Source organism: Brienomyrus brachyistius, unplaced genomic scaffold (assembly GCF_023856365.1).
Source record: "Brienomyrus brachyistius isolate T26 unplaced genomic scaffold, BBRACH_0.4 scaffold59, whole genome shotgun sequence".
Classification (NCBI taxonomy): domain Eukaryota; kingdom Metazoa; phylum Chordata; class Actinopteri; order Osteoglossiformes; family Mormyridae; genus Brienomyrus; species Brienomyrus brachyistius.
This window is the reverse complement of record NW_026042334.1, coordinates 963,909-981,932: the sequence shown is the minus strand read 5'-3', so window position 1 is coordinate 981,932 and position 18,024 is coordinate 963,909.

Genomic DNA, 18,024 nt, shown 5'->3' with positions numbered 1-18,024 from the left:
TCACAGCCTTGGTGTAATGTGAGCTGAAGGTACCTTCTCCTCAAAGCCGGGCAAAGGGAGATTAAAGTTCCGAAATGTGGTAAGAAGCCTGAGAGACCCTGACGCTTGGAGATAAAGTGGAACGCAGCGCCTCTGAGCTGGGCCACGAGGGAGGGGCACGTGCCAACGTGAGGACGGCCCAACCGGGTAAACACGGCCTCTCCAGAATGTTCTGGGCTGGGATACCTTCACTTTCGATTGCTTGGTCCTTTCTCTGCTGGTGGTAAGCCTTCCGTTAAGTGACGGCCACCTTTTTTCAAGCCGCTAATCCTCTTAGCAAGGAGCCGACCCTTTGCCTTGTGTGGTTTCTGTGCATGGCAAGAAGCCTAAACTCGGGGAGTGGAATTATACACCCCCCCCCCACCCCACCCTGCAGCCTTCCCCCATGCCCTAACTCAGTGGCATCTCCACCTTTCAGCAGGGAATTAAACAGGCCCAGCAATGACAGCGTACTGAGTGACTGGTCACGCACTGGGGGGCTGCCAGACTGGGGAATCACTAACCTTGGGTTGGGCAAACACGCCTCACTCCCCCCAGCCCCCGCCAGCACACCCGTTAACACACCAGGGTTCTCGACATCTGCGTATAAGAGTGCAAACTGGAGTCCCCCGTCCTCCCCAAAATGTCACTGTATACCTGCCAGTGCCAGTCACTGCGAGTTTAAAGACCTTTTGGTTATGGAGCTGCATTCAAGCAGAAATGGGTTAAACCCTACCGCCAGAGCTGAACCGGGGCATGGGGGTCGTGGAGGGGGGGGGCTCCTTCCATCAGCCTAGCAGCCCCCGCACTCCCACTCTCCGAACTGCTGGCACTCCTACCCAATCGGCCTGCCCCCCCCCCCCCCCCCCCCCAGCATGTCATACCGGCCACTCACCGGGTGCTGCTTAACGCCGAATCTCACCCCTCCTGATTGAGGCCGCTTATACTTTGCCTCCTTTCCAAATTGCCTTTTCAGAATCTCAAGTCCTCTACAATTTAACCAATTTAGCCGAAGAAAATGACCATTGTTACGTTTCCCATTTCCCTTCCGCGCCGCCTTAAAATGTTTAGTTCGTTTTTTTTTTCCCCTCATCAAACTCATTATACGCCACGATGTTCAAAGAATTACAGAAATAGCCAGAAAACCATATATGGGTTTTCAACAAGGCCCTGAAAACAATAATAATGAAAAACATTCTTTCAGAAGTGAAGCAAAATAATATTTAATAAATGTGCGCGAAATATGACTTATTCTTAAGGAAAAAATTTACTTTGTGTTTATAATAACATAACATAATGAAACATACAACAAACATTGGATATTTTATTATGCAAATAAGTTGTTTATTTTAGTGTGCACAATGAACGGAGATGAGCTTCAATTTGTACTTCTACTTTTAATGTAACTTATTTTTAATCAGAGAGTGTTATAATGATTTATTTTGAAAATGCCTAGCTTAAGGCATGGTAAAACTCCCCCCGCGTGGTATAGTCAGATCATGTCACATGACACAGATGTTCAGGTCCAATCAGAGTGCTGTGCGGCCTGAATGCGTCACATTCCTGACTTGCTTCCCTCTGAAGGCAAGGAACGACGCATCAGTGTGCCGAGAGTCAGGATGAATGAGGGACACTTTAGGGAGAAATGCAGGTATGCCTGTGAAGAAGCTCCCATTCTGTAATGCAGGCTAACACCCAGACTCTTCACCCTGTGTCACATCCTCCAAGAACTCTGTTCAATTAGCACACTTCATAACAAGTCAATAAACAATTAGCACAAAAGTGGAACTTTCACTGTCAGGAACCACATCCCACAATGCTTTGCTGCCTTCAGTGCTGTGGCTGTTCCTTCGTGGCCTCAAGAACTAGACTGTGGCCTGAGCAGCAGAGAAGATGGGAACGGAGTCTGATCCAGACCAAAGTGTATGACCTCCTGCTCGGACAGAGATATGGGATGTTCGGTCCAGAATGTAGCTCTAAGTAACTGCGTCATTCTGCACTCAACCCAATGCCTCCCAAGAATTATCTCTTATTCAAAGTCCAGATAGGGTGATTCATATATCCTTAGCAGACACATGAGTCAGAGAGATGGAGATGAGACTAGGGGAAAGAGAAGTGCCTGTCCCGTAGAGGAGAGACAAGTGCCTGTCCCGTAGAGGAGAGACAAGTGCCTGTCCCATAGGGAAGAGACAAGTGCCTTTTCCGTAGAGAGACAAGTGCCTGTCTCGTAGAAGAGAGACAAGTGCCTGTCCCGCAGAAGAGAGACAAGTGCCTGTCCCATAGGGGAGAGACAAATGTCTGTCCCGTAGAGGAGAGACATGTGCCTGTCCCGTAGAAGAGAGACAAGTGCCTATCCCGCAGAGGAGAGACAAGTGCCTGTCCCGCAGAGGAGAGACAAGTGCCTGTCCCGCAGAGGAGAGACAAGTGCCTGTCCCGCAGAGGAGAGACAAGTGCCTGTCCCGCAGAAGAGAGACAAGTGCCTGTCCCATGTCAGAGTAAGTGATTCCCAGCAGTTTTCAAAAGGCGAGCTGCTCTTGGCAGTGGTAGTATGTTGGGGGTGGGGGGTGTTGATACACAAGATCTGAAGAACAGATGAGGCAGTCCTAGGGGGGTCGTTGCCCAAGAGCACCTTCAACCGCCCCCGCTGCTCCTCTCCCCATCTTAGAAGGCCGCTCCTTTCTCAAAGACATCACCATAGGACTTGACCCCCCCTCCCCCCCCACCGTCCCTAACCTGACACCAGGCCAGACTCAGGGCCCCGCTGTGGCCAAACGTACCTTCACCGCGTCAACAAATAACACCCTGCTACACCCCCAGCTAACACAAACAAAGCTGTTACTATGTATATTAAAAAACAGGTTATCTGTATTTTATTTAAGGTGCAGAACATTAGTGTGCAGTACAGTATAGTACATTGCTCACTTCTGTCATGTTTCATAAATGGTACCACTAGAGTTCACCCCGACCCCGTATTTTACAGGATCTTCCCGCCTTGAAAAATAAAATGCTGTGTCCCATTTCGAACTAATAACACACAGGATTTGTTCCATATTTTCATACACATTGTCTTGTACAACCGGCAAACACAATACAATTTAATCTAGACTGGCCAGTGAAGCCCCATCTCTCTTGGCAAATTTTATCGGTGTTCCTTATTTCTACAGACTGAAAGTGGCAACTCTAAGTACTACACACAGTCAACACGCAAAAAATAAAAACTAACCACATATTTGCATACTCCGGATAAAAGCCTCTGCTTACTGGTTGTTTGAGAAACAAAAACACGTTTATTCTGTGTTCCTGTGTAAAACTCGCATCCCCGGAAAGCAGCTAAATCCCAAGAAATGGACCGATGATCCCTATTTACAGGGCACCCGTCCGCGTCTGGCATATGGCTTCGTCATGTATGAGCCGGGCGTCTGGTTAGTAGTTTGGCTGCTTACACTGGAGGCTTCCTGTGTTTGTTGTAGAATATGAAGGATCATCTGCATGCCTGTTTGTAATGGGGGGCATTATCCCTGCAATCAGACTGCATTCATCACTGCTCCACGGAACAGCAGGGTGCAATCTCCCCAAACCCTGCTGTCAGTCATCGTCCCTCGCTCCCCACACCGTATCTCACAGCTTATTTGGACAACAATCTTGGCATTCGAACCCTGAGGCACCTTGGACCACATGATACATTCCGAGGTTTGTTTTAATAAATGTTAAAAAAAAATTCTCATGTGACTTTTTCACGTTACTTTCCCAGGGCAGCAGCCCCGGTGTATCAGCGGCCGCACGACAACGGGGATTTTTTCTGGGATGTCCTGGTGTCAGGGGCAGTGAGGTAAGGCAGTTGGAGTGTCATTCCTGTGGCGCCCCCTAACTCACAATAACAGAATAGCACCCAGATACTACAAGCAGCAGAGCCTGGAAGAAAAGTGTGTGTGTGTTGGGTCACTGCAGGGGTGCCAGGTGTGCACAGGACAATTGGTGAGACAGATTGCAAACCCTCTAGTGGACACTACACCTTTAAACATATAAGCCCCTTTTCCCCAGTGATCTGTGCTGATGCTAATGGCTTTAAACCATCCTTTGTTTACATCCATATGTATGTTTATCTCTCTCAATAAGTGCAGACAGGCTGCAGATTTGAATATGTCAAGACAAGTGCGTGCAAATCTATGCAGCAAATGAGAGTAATTTCTTGCACGCAGGTCGGGGCGGGGGATTAAAAGAATATCACCTCAAAAAATGGTGCGACTGAAAGAAAAAAAAAAAGGGAAAAGTGAATAGAGAACCGATAAATTTGCGGAATGAAAATAAACACCACGGCAGAGATAACAAGCAGATATCGGGCGAGGAGAGACCCGAGACGGAGATGAGAAATGGAAAAGAAACAAATCGCATTTGCCCTCTCACAGCACAGGGAGCTAAAAATAGACCGGTAATGAAAATAAGGGACGTGTAACAACCAATCAGGGCTGCCAGAAAGCCATTACCTGTCAAAGTCTCTCCATTTACCTTAGAATGGCACGCTTGTTGATTAAAAAAACTACAAATTACTACCCAATTTTCAAAGGCCCATGTAAGTGTTGTTATCGTATACTTTATATTTCCCACCTATAATGTCTGCGACTTTTTGACATGCTGATTCCCTCTTTGTGTTCAGAAGTCAAAATGATACACATCAGGGATGGGCTGTACTTTTCAAAAGTGGAAATTTTTATTTTTTTTTTATATATTGTGGGCCCGAGTCTGTATTTGCATATCCCTGGATAAGGTGAAAAGGCCTGTCCTGATTTTCCCCCATGAAAAGGTAGGGATTATAACTGCTGTTTGAGAAACAGTAGCATGTTAAATCCACCCCCCAAGAAATGCATGTAGTCCTTGTTTCCAATATCAGGTTAATTCAGGTGTATGATACAGGCAGAAACTTCAGCATGCGGACGGTGGTTTTCACCTTGTGATCTGAAAGGCAGTTTTGCTCAGTCTTATATATCGTGTTAAATTAGTTCAACAAGCACAGGTTGTATGGATTTCCTCTTTATTGAAGGTATTGTTTTTTTTACTGGGTCACCTCCAAACCAGACATGCTAGTCCAAGATCGTTCTCGCAGGAAAAGTTTGCAGAGTTTAGGCTGGATGGAGCGTCGTTGTCCCCTAAGGGAACGCCGGGCACGGCTATCTGATCTGCGATTCGTTCGGGTTGTGGGGGCTGATCCATCACATGGTAGGCACCTACTGGGAACAGAGGCGGCCGGCGTGACGCGGGACTCAGCGATTCGCGGTTATGCTTGTAGGAGAGAGGGAGTGTGGGAGAGAGAGAGAGAGAAAGCAGAAGGGCAGAGGGTGTGGAGTGTTCGGAAACACTACCTGCTGGCCAACTGGGCAGAGCTGGACTGGGCAGACTGGAAAAAAAAAATCAGCGTGATGGTGAGGCCTGTGAGCGACGCGATGACTCTCACCTCTCACCGGAGCCTCTGTCCAGACCACCTGGCCATTGTGTTTGGAGCGACATCAAAGATGGAAGCTGCTGACCGAAAAACAAGTTCTATTTATGGGGGGGAGGGGGTTATTTAAAGTCACAACATTTTGACACCCCCCCCCCCCTGCACTTATCATGCAGTGTGATGAAAATCCTCGCAGTCTGCAGCTTGTGGTGGGGGGAGGTAAGATCAGGGTGAAGGGATACGAGGGGGGTTGGGTTATTATCACAAGGGGTTCCACTCCAGGTGGGGGAGTGGGGGGGGGCATAAATTCTTTCAGAAAACCTAAAGACTGCACATCTTGGCCAGTCATGTTGAGGCATCATCCTTACAAGCTATCCGCCGCGACTCTCTGCGGGGGGGCTTACCCATTTAAAACGCAGAAATACCCCGTCCCAGCTGAGACAGATTCCTCAGGGCTGTACCCTACCAGGATAAATCCGCTATCAGAGAGGATTTGGCCCCCTACCAGGCCCCCTCAGTGGAGAAGGGGACTCTCCAGACACCCACCCGGCATGCCGGCATTCCCGAGGCTTGGATCCAGACGCTCCCGGGTGCTGACTGGCACAGCCTGCCTTCCCACCTCCGGTCTCATTAAACACCCCGCTGTTACTTACAATTCGATGCGCCGCTACATCAATTAACGGCAATTAACACGAACCGCTCAGCATCCTCGCGCCGCACGCAGTTAACATCTGGGCAAATGAACCGGGGTTTGTGCACAGGCGTTCCCGGTCACCGACGCCCCCCCCCACCCCGAGTCTCTGGACCCAGTCTGCTCTGTAACAAAGACTCCTGCTTGAGTCTGGCCTCCATTAGACACGGGTTCCTGCTTCGCTTGCGCACTCACCTCGCAATTCTCCAGAAGCCGCCGAGGTCTTGGCGGAAGACGTGGCGGCGGCCACTGACACAGGGAGGGCAGAGAATGGCTTCAGGGGGCTCGAGTTCTCAAAGAAAACCCCCCCTCACCCACAGAGACACTCACACACCACCTGACATACACAGACACACACACTTGTTCCTGTATCCCTGTCTAACAGCACTCACACACACACACACACACACACACACACACACACACTAGCCAGCATTCCCAGTCTCCCAGTGCCCAGGACACTGGGGCAAAAATCAGAAGATTGCACAAACCTTTCCCAAAAATTCCAAGTAGGCCTGGGTCAAAGTCCAGAAGCTGCCAGACCGATCCCAACAAGATTGTGCAGATGATGAGCAGATCCACCTGCAAGGCAGAGGTATGCACCTCGATGAGTCCTGATAGCATGACCGTCACCTCCTGAAGATGGAGGAGCTGCAGGCAGAGTAGATGTCAAGGACATGAACCCAGCTGAAGCTCCTTATGAACATCCAGCTTTATGAATATGTAGAAACAGTGTCAAATTCCTTTAGATGAAAGCATCATTGGTGTAACTGATATGTGAAAAGACTGGAAATACTTTGTTTTTTATTCTCTGCACTCCGTGAGGGAATTGTCCTCCTAGTCAGCTATGGATGCCCCACGTGGATCGTCCCGACGTCAGCCGACGTCGCGGGAATGCAAAACAATGGCGTACGTGTGAGGGAAGGCAAACGGAAGAGCGGGATCCTCCACAGCCCTGTGTGATTTAAGATGAGTCAGACAGTGTATTTTAACAAATGCTGCTATGTGGTGAAAGTCACATGAACTGGACGGAAAATGAGGACTGTAAATTTACCGCGGGGGGGGGTGAGCATGCATATAGCGGTGTTGGAAGGAGTTGGTGACTGGGGGCGGGGGGGGGGGGGGATTCTGAAGACCTGCCCAGGGGTTGGGTGGGGGGACAATGGGGATGGGGTTGGTTGGGGGGGGGGGGGGGGTAGGGTGGTGGTGGTGGTGGTGGGGGGGGGGTTGCACGGCATGTAACTCAGAGGAGGCCTCGCACCTCCATGACAACCCCCCTAGTAATTACACACTTGAGTGGACGGCCCGCGCAGGAAATTGAAGGTCCAAACGGGAGCCCAGCTGGCCGGCTCCATCTCCATCACCGGGCCTCTGATTACTGCCGAGTGCAGCCCGACCGCACGGCCGCCCCACTCTGCTCCGTTCCCCCCCAATCCTCCCAGGGAAAGCCGCTCCGTGGCCCAGTAATGAGATTCTCACACACCCAACCTTATTTACAATCCCAGACATTGTGGGGGTGGGGGGTTGGGGGGGGGAGCAGGGAGGAGTGGAACGTAGGAGTGAGAGAATGAGTACACAACAAATATCACTTCCCAATAATGACCTCTCAAAATATCAGGGGCAGAGCCAGGCGGGAGGCAACTTTTGTTGCAGCCATTTTGATTTGTTTTTATGTTTTCATGTTTTTTTTTGGGGGGGGGGGTCTTCCCATAAGCTGTAGCATATTTACTGTAAATTATAAAATTTTGAGATTTTGTATGTCATACTGACAAAACAATGTTTGGCAGCACCTTGTTGGGTATGAAGCCAGCTGGGGCAGCGCGTCTGGCTCCGGCGATGATCCGCAGAGCGCCCAGCGGGGTGTTCCCTTCCCGGGGTACCCGGGGCCGCTGGGAGCACATGACGGAGCAGGCTAACCACGCCTCCCACCCCCCGCCGCCCACACCCTGCTCCCCTCGCAGTGTCCTGGAGATGCACACAATTAAACACGTCGGCATGGGGTAACCTGGCCGGCCCAGTGGGGGGAGCAGGTCGCGCAGCTGGTGAGACATGGAGGCTGTGAAAGCGAAAAAGAAAAAAGATCCTCACACACAGTCAGTGCGGCCTACTGGGGAGGGGGGAGGGGGGGTGTCGGATGATTAAGAAGTTAGCCCAGACTGGGCTTAAAACAAAGCACTGGGCGTGGTGTCGCCGTGAGCCAGCGGCAACCGTCAATGGTTCCCCTTACACTCCTGCAAAAATTTTAGCAGCCCTCTACAACAGTTACACATTTACCTGGCTGCTCAATATTGTCTCTGATTGATCGAGCTGGTCTTTGGCAAAGTTCCTACAAAAAAGAAAAATACATCAATCTATGGTCTTGCAAAAAAAAAAAAAAAAAAAAGGTTATGGACATTTGAAGTTACAGAAAGGGTTGATGAAAACAGGTGTTTCTGTAAGTGGATTAAACAGCAACCCCTGTCTGTGCGAGTGAACTGAAGCTTGCCTGCGTCTGTATGGCTACCAGTCACAGGAGCGATGTTATTCTTGTTTGTAACAGAAACGGAGACGGAATTACCTCTGAGTAGATTATGTGCGAAAAAAAACTCAATTAAATTAACTGTGAAAGGCTATTTATTTTAACCCGAGGATACGTTTTTTTTTTTTCCCCAAGACATTATGGAGAAAACAGCATAACACACATTGGCAAGAGAACAAAGGAAAGAGTGAAGACAAAACAGGCTTGACTGTGTCATACTGCCATCAAGTGGCCAAATAAAGGCACGGCGACTGATGTTAACCCTGGAAAGACAGGCACTGGACGGCAAAAATACAAGCAGCGCAGTTATGAGAAAATGTATAAAGATAGAGAAAGAGAAAATAAGGGACTCTGCCAATAAGTATGGATACTGAAATGTGTGACGGACACAGACATATCCTTCGTGTTGTGTCACATGACTTAGATGACCAACCATAGGTTAAGATGAACCGTCGCCGCTGAGCTCAAAGACAAATGGTGAGGCTTCCGAAAGACCCGCGGTTCTCTGATCAGGGCCGTTACGCAGATTTCCTCCCTAACAGCTGAACCATGTTAACAGGGAATTCATGTAGAAGAAGCCAGTAGGTCACTGGTTACTGTCAACCAGCCTCCCCAGGATGCGACCAGAGCCGGGACTATGTCTACATCTTTTGGCTGGGGGTAATGACGCTTTTAAAGTGACTGTAAGCTTTAGCTAAGCAGTAGAGTGATTCTTCAATGCTACAAGAGTAGTCCCACCCATACCTTCCACACCTTGTATTTTCCAAGCTACACCAATGAACTGGTGGAGGCCAGCACCCTACCCATTAAAAACCTGGGAGCCTGGCCGCCTTTTTCCCTACTAGGGTTGTGTTGACTTTAGACTGTATTGATTGGTGTTCCTCCACCATTGCTGATCACCGGGGAGCTTGTATATTGTACAGCAACACCTCTACCCCCAGAAAGCTACACAGTTAGCGATGTCATTTCCTGTCAGATTTATGTTCCGAGGAGAGAAAGTTCAAGCGTCATTTTACCTACAGGAGGAGCTTCTTGTAGAGTCAGGTATGTAGAGCCTTGTAAGTGGTACAGGAGTTGACTACCTTCCATTCCAATATCCATCCATCCATCCATCCATCTGTTCATCTTCCAACCACTTATTTTGCTAAAATCTATGCCAAGCAGTACAAGGAATGACTGCACCCAGTATACCAGTTTCATGCTAACATGTTATATACTGAGCTACGTTAAGGCTGGTATGTTGTACGCTATATAACAGCATACAGAATAAGAGTGAGCGATTGGATAGCAGTACTAGTTTGTAAGATCCACTGTCGGCATGTTATGCAGGATGTGAATTAGCATCCCCTGAGTCCTGAAGGACTGTCCCCATATCCTACTGCAGGAAGCCTTTGTTTGAGGACACAGATGCAGATAAATTGACCTAGTTTTGACACATCTGCATAGGTTCTCCCTATTGCCTTTAGGTTAAGTGTATAAAAATCAATTCTAAGAGAGTTCAGGCAGGAGTCAGAGTTTGACTTTAAATACTGTCACCTCTTAGGTTGAGTGGATAAGGGCTGTCATTTCTAATCTGCTCTGAAATTCCATGTTCTGCATATCTACCCTGCTTTCGGGTCGGACGTAGGCTCCGAATCAACGCTGTTGAGCTGAAGACCAGCAGCTGCTGAAAAAAGATGGACGCGAATGTAAACTTTCACGTTAACAATCCGCCAAGTACATTTTTTTTTGCAAAATAGCTTGGCGCTTCTATTCAGCACAATCACAACCACAAATATGTCATTTGTGAAACAGTATTAAGTGATTTACAAATGAGGTTTCCTCCACCTAAAAGCGTGTTAATGTTTCTAATCCTGGGATTATGGGAGTATTTTCAAGGTGCAATTATATCACGGATGTTGGGTGATCACCGTAATAATGGATTCTCCCCAGCATCTCCAAACAATCCGGCAGAATTTACATTTCAGACTGGGTGGTACATCCTCAAAGCTTTTCCACATGGGACACAGTGACAGAAATGTCTTCTCTTGTACACTGGGGTTGCTGTCTCCATCCTTCCAGAGATCAGAGTGTCTGCTTTTTTTTTTTTTTAAGAACGTCTCGGAGCTGTCTGGCAAGTGACCTACATTGCGTGATCACATGACCATAGGCTGGGATGCTGCTCTTTCTGTTTGGAGCAGGAGGAAAAACGCTAAAAAGCATCGCGGAGCTCCGCCGCTCGACCCCGAGGCTCGTTGCCATAACAACCGGTCTACCGGCACAAACACCTGCCGGTGACAGCGGGGAGGGTCACGAGGGAGAGGACTCCACATCTCCAGAGATGGCCACTGACAGACATCTGGTAAATTTCACACCGCCTGTCTGACAGCAGGGCCCGGAATCATACCGATCCTGTAATCCGTCACCTGACCTCCCCTTCGCTCAGCGGCCCTGACACGCCTGCAAACAGCCGGCCCAGTTTGACGGGGTAGTCGTCACTAATGCAGCCCCGCCACCTACGCTGACGCCATCGCATGCTACCTAAAAGGATAGCAGTGGCTCTGTTTCTGCAGCTGAAACTGTTGCAGGACCAAGGGCGCCCCCTGGTGTAGCGTCGAGTTATATCCCAGTGGGGTGGCAATCTAATTACCATACCTGTACTGCTCAAAACTAAAAACTATCCCTGCTCCTTTTGCCAGAACAATTGAAAGTGGCACCCTTTTCAATTATCAAAGGCCCTGGTTAACAAAGTGCTAAATTTACCTTTGACCCACACCCCTACCCTGTTTGAGTATCTGCCCCCTAAAAGCCTGCTGTCATGTGACAAAACATCGTCTGGATCGGGGTGATTATATTGCAGCTTTTCCCCTCTCTGGGCAAGGCCTTGATCATGACTGGTTGGCCCACTGTTTCTGCACCCTGTGGGGGGTGGGGGGCTGCGCAGTCAGCGAGAATCTGACTTACAAGATAACAGCGCCTGGGCAGCAGCTCTGCCAGGCCGGAGCCAGATTTACGGTCACGCTGGCTGACGAAGGTGGCAGCAGGTCAGGGGGCCCCGTGGTGAGCACAGCTCTTGGATGCCTCTCTGCCTGTTAGGTCAATGTCACCTCTCCCCATGTTGCCAGGGTTACCTCCAACACCGTGTCTACATTGCGGATGCAGCATTGCTCATCGGCATTGGGGGGGGGGGGGGGGGCTGCTGATCAATCACTTCAAGTTCTTTTCTGGCTTCCCCACATGCACAGACATTCTTGAGTTTTCATTTTACTAACCATACAAACAGGTATATATATATATATATATATATATATATATATATATATATATATATATATATATATATATATACACGTATGTATACAACGTCTGTTTATCAGGAACGATGGGGACATTTTTTCAAGCTGTCCTCTCTCACATTCACACACAAACATATAATAACAAAATTTCGCTTTAAATTCCGACCTACCTTTTCAGTCAGTGGTCTAACCCTTAGTTCCTCCGAAAAGTCTTGGGCTCGCAACAGTAAGTACTACCTAGCTGCACAGGAATCTTACTTATTGATTTATTAATATGTAAAAATGATCTTGGTCCAAACCACCATCAGTAATGCTACAATGCAATCACACCGCTTGAGAGACTGCACACATCCACAGGATCATAACTGTCGTCACTGACTTCAGTTTCGCAGCAGATCTGCGGAGCTTGAAGGTTACCTGGTATTGGTAATATCAGACAATCTGGTATTGACCGGAATGCAATCATGTGTCCACCGGTGGTGGTACTCGGTAGCAGGAAAGACGACCATGCGAGTCGCACACTAACGCGTGTGCGTCTTAAACGGGCACCGCAGCTGATATGTTTGCTTTTAATGAGGACATTCTAACTGTTAGTGGCCTTAATGTACAATGTAGGCAGATATAAGCTACAACTTCGTTTCTCCTGGGAAGAATATGTTACTTATCCCCCCCCCCCACACACACAATCCTATCATACATGTGTAGACAGACTAATGCTGGGTGCCCCTGTGAGTTGACCCCCACCAGCCTTAGCAATGTGCAGTCACTTAACGTGATGCTGTCAGCCTGAGCACTGTGCTTTCGGTCAGGCGAGGCCCGGTTGGAACACTGCTGATCTGAGTAATGCTGAACCCCAGAGCCTGATCCCCAAGTGTTCAGGCCGCCGTGTTCAAACCAGGAGCCCTTGTCTTCCACAGGCTCACGCTCTGTCATGTCGGTGTGTCAACTCAGCCGGGACTGCTGTACCAGTATTGAGCCCCCGCCCCCCCCCCCCCCCCCCCCTCCCATCACCGCGTTCACCTGAGCCCGTTTCAGGTTCTTGAGGTTACCATGACAACCAAACAGACGGAGAAGCTGTCACCACTGTGAATAAATGGCCTGTGGTTTGCCGAAGGGGTGCTTTTGTTGGCTTGGGGGACCTGCGATGGTCCAGCATGAGAGCGGTATAGAAACACGTCGTCTTCTTCACTCGGATGATGTGAGATCTGCAGACTGCAGAATGGACTCAAGCAGTGCACATCAACTCTTTGGAGAACCATATAAAAATATCATGCAGGCGACTGTCCTAATGTCCATAAGCATGTGCATGTGCTCCACTGTCCTTAGCTTGAATGATCACTTTGTTACCTCAGATGTGTATGACAAATACCGGAAGTGTAGGGACAGAGATAACAGAAGGACATTTAATTGACTGTACAATAGACCAATTAACCCGTGCAATAATTATTCATTAGTACCATCACCCCACCGCTATTTATTACTTATCTCTATACTCATATCTTTGATTTCATAATTGTACAATGTGCAACTGTATGGTGTTTGTATGCTGTATGGTGCTATGCTGCTACTAGAAACTGAATTTCCCGGACGAACCTTCCCGAAGGATTAATAAAGTTCTTTCTTTCTTTCTTTCTTTCTTTCTTTCTTTCTTTCTTTCTTTCTTTCTTTCTAACCACTTTCTAAGAATGCCATGTCAATAGGAATCAATGGACACATTCATAAAACATTAAAATGCATTCACTATAAATTATACTTATAAAGCATTATAAACATGGCTATAAATATTTATAAAAAGGCATAACACATTAAAGCCATGTTTATCATGCATTATGAATGCTTTATGAAGCTCTCATCTATAATGCACTACAGTTACCTTCATTAAGCAGTGTAAAGCATCCATAATTCTTATACCAACCATTAAAACGCATTAAGGTATTTAGAGTGCATTATAGATTAAAGCTTCATTGGAGCTTGTGAAGTATTATGATTAACACTGTAATGCCTTATGACTGTCAATATAAGATGCAGTCGTGCTTATTAGTACTGAAACTGACCATTATAATGCATTACGAACGTATCTATACCTGTGTATTATAGATGAAAGGTATTCATAAAGTATTACTGGGACAGTCCCTCTGTTCAATGAAATGCCATGTTAGAATACTATAAATATAATTTTCTATGCCTACTTGTCCTATGCAGGGTCACAGGGGGTCCAGAGCCTAACCCAGAAGCTGCAGGTGCAAGGCAAGGAATAACCCAGGATGGGGCACCAACACATCTTTCGCACCCCTGGATAATCTGGCAACTCCAATTCACCTTAGCATGTTCTTGAACAGTGAGTACCCAGGGGAAACCCCACGCTTACACAGGGAGAACATGGAAACTCTGCCCACGTTGAGCTGGGGTGTACATTCGATCCCTGGTTTGTTGAGGTAGAGGTGACCGTGCTCAGCACAGTGCCACTGTTCCACCCTAATAATTCATTAAACATAAAACTTATTTCCCTTTCTTATCACTGATTTTTTTTATTGCAACACCAACAAATTACCGGTACAACAGGCTGCCGATCCGATTACATTTTGAATGTATAACCCGCCCACCCATTTTTATTTATTTACCAATTTATTTCCCATTTTAATTATTAGGATGAGGTGGTGGCTCAGCGGTCTTTCTAATTGGGCGTGTAGCCCTTCCATGTGCCCTGTCCTGCTTGTGATTGGCTCCCAGATAAATGGGTTTTCATTATGGATTCACTTTATCAGATAAACAATCCATAAATACTGTACTTTGAGGTCATTTCTGTGTCAATATTACTAGTACTAGTCCTAGTATAAGAGCTTTGGAAAATACCAGTCACTGTCCAATCTGCCTTGAACCATTAATGATTACTAGTAAAAAAAGGCTGTCGTCTTAACCTCTATGCCAAAAGTCGAACAATTAAAGCTTTGGAAGAGACCTTTTCCCCAACTGTGCATCTGATGGCTCATGATAAACTCAGTCTCAGGCCTTTTAGCTCCCCTCCGCCCTTTCTCTGCCGTTTGCCGCCAATCCCGTAGACAAATTGAGTCCTAATGCCACCAGACAGTGTTAAGAGAGCAATCGGTGTAAGTAATGACAGATCAGGGCGCCCTGGTTGAGACAACATCCTTGCCGGATGCAAGACAGCTTTGATTTTGATTAAAACCCTATCCCCTCCCACTCAGTTGTCCTATACTGGGGAGAGGTTAGCAATCAGAGGCAATCAATGTAAAATAAGGAATAAGGAATGTCATAGTGCTCTCAGACTGGTGCAAATTCATTTCACCCTTGAGAGACGAAAAATACTCCAACGGTAAACAAATCTCAGCTAAATAATACAGGCTTGAATGTTGTTGAATGGAAGCCAAGTCCATTCAAAAGCTGTTATGTCTGTTGGTTTGTAGGTTCCCTTTAACACAGCAATTCTCTCATGTCCGTTACATTGTGTGAACTTTAGTTCTACCCAAATAATGAGTTTGCTAAATCGATTAAGCACAGATAGAGAAAACCGGCGTGCTCTTTGGTCTTCAATCTACTTGCCTTCCCCAGCTGTATTACTGGGTCAATATTAATGTTCCTCCTAAGTTTTATATCCTTGTTCATAAGCTATGTGAAACAGCTCTATGTGTCATTGTCTTTTAGGACAAAATGCATTGTGGGTATTTTTACAGCCAGTTTCATACACCTAGCGAGTTAATACCTTTCCCACCACGAATCCCCTTTTTTTCTTCATATATGACACTGTGATGCAAGGAATAACAGAACAGACTAAATGAGCTTCATATCTCCCTGCTGGTCAATATGTGTTCCAGGCAAAGAGCTGAATCACAGTCTCCTCACTGCATGAAAACTGCTCTCACCAGAACCAGTTTTCTAAGGAATTGTGCGTATTTCTGGTGTTTCTGGCTAAATCTCACTTCAATGAAATACTACTTTCCTATGTAATTTTCCCTTAACCGTAAATATGTAATGAGCTGGGCCCTAATGAGGAACACTGTGTTTGCTATTTTTTCAGGTAAAAGGCAAAGAACAGTGAAGTAGTCAATGATCTGCAACTAAAATATTGCCTACATTTTTGTTTATTTATTAAGCAATTGCATATACAAACATCATGACATGCATATTCCCCATACATATCAGAGGGAACGGGTGCATTAGGAAAATAAATAAAATCAAAGAACAAACAAAACAAAACTACTGAAAAGGGCTAGGGCTTCCATCCATCCATCCATCCATTTACCAAACCGCTTATCCTATTGGGTCGCGGGGGGTCCGGAGCCTATCCCGGAATCAATGGGCACGAGGCAGGGAACAACCCAGGATGGGGGGCCAGCCCATCGCAGGGCACACTCACACACCATTCACTCACACATGCACACCTACGGGCAATTCAGCAACTCCAATTAGCCTCAGCATGTTTTTGGACTGTGGGGGGAAACCGGAGTACCCGGAGGAAACCCCACGACGACACGGGGAGAACATGCAAACTCCGCACACATGTGACCCAGGCGGAGACTCGAACCCGGGTCCCAGAGGTGTGAGGCAACAGTGCTAACCACTGCACCACCATGCCGCAGGGCTAGGGCTTATCTTATAAAATGTATTCTTCAATTACGGACAGAAGTTTGACGGCATTTTTAGTCTTCATGAGGTTAAGGCCGCCTTAAGGAATAAAGAAACTCATTATGAAAATCAAAAACCTGGGCTTCACCTTCAAGTACGTACATTTATGAATATAGAGTTTAGAAAGAATAACAATGGTATTCTCCAAAAAGTCTTTGGTATTGTCCATAAGAAGAACGTAAACAATGTCCTTTTGAGTAAAACTTCCCAAGCAAATACATTTTGTGTAAAGTTTTGTGTAAACTCATGAATGTCAAGCCGTAAGGCTTCAGAATCCATTCATTGGAAAAACTGAAGACCAGATGTTCCAGTATTGTCACAAAAGACACAGTTACTGGAGTCAATTCTAAACCGCCGCCGAAGGAACTCAGTTAGACGGATACACTCCATTTAAAGTTTTAAAATGTACCTCTTTGGGGCTTTTGGGGAACTTTAAATATCTAGTGCGTAAGATAACAACAGTTTCCTCTGAGAAGAACACTAGGATAGAGTTCCTTTGTGACATTATAGGGTGACATTATAAGATGCTGTGAAATGAGTTTCAAATTGCGTTATTTAGGGACTTAACTTTATGAAACACAATTAAGAGACAGGGTAATAGGGGCAGAATATGCCAACCCACCTCCAATTAAACATAAAATAGAGTTAGAAATGGCTTTGGTTATAGATGCGAAAGTATCACTATTGCATATTGAGCCATATTGGAGACAAAAGTTTTCATATTCCATGATATGGCCAGTGACATCAACTAAATGTCGAATATCCTTTTCCATCCAGACCTTTTCTTCTTCACAGTAACGTATGTATCTATTATTTCATAAGAGCACGTGTTTTGCGAGGGGTAAAATTGTAATTATAGAAAAGTTTCCATTACAACAAAACCTGCTGGTGAAAAGCTGATAAGATAACCGGTAGATTCGGAATATAAAAGTCACATCTAAGGAGAAACTCTACCCAATTTCAAAATAAAATCCCTAGGGATATGATACGAAAAGTCATCGTTTTTCAGAAACGATTTTAACCAATTGATTTTTAGGGTTCCATTTATACGGCTAAAGTCAGTGGCTTGTAAGCCCCGATCCTTCACATCATTTATCAATTCTGCTCTTTTAATATAGTGAACTTTCTCTTTCCAAATATAATCAGAGTTAATGGAATTCAAGACCCTAGCTACAAGCAGTAAAAAATGTTCAAAATGTACGCAGATTCCTGACTTTACAAAAGAAACTGACCCCAATAAGCAAAACCCCGCGATTCAATATTAATAGCATTAAATTTCCCTACAAATATTAGCGATATACGGCACACCGATAAGATCGATGACCGAAAAATAAGTGAAAACAGAAGGCGCATGCTAAGTGTATACTATAACACTTAAGCTGTTTCAGAAAGATTATGTATCTGAAAACGTCAGCTGATTAAAGAGTTGGATTATCAGAATAAT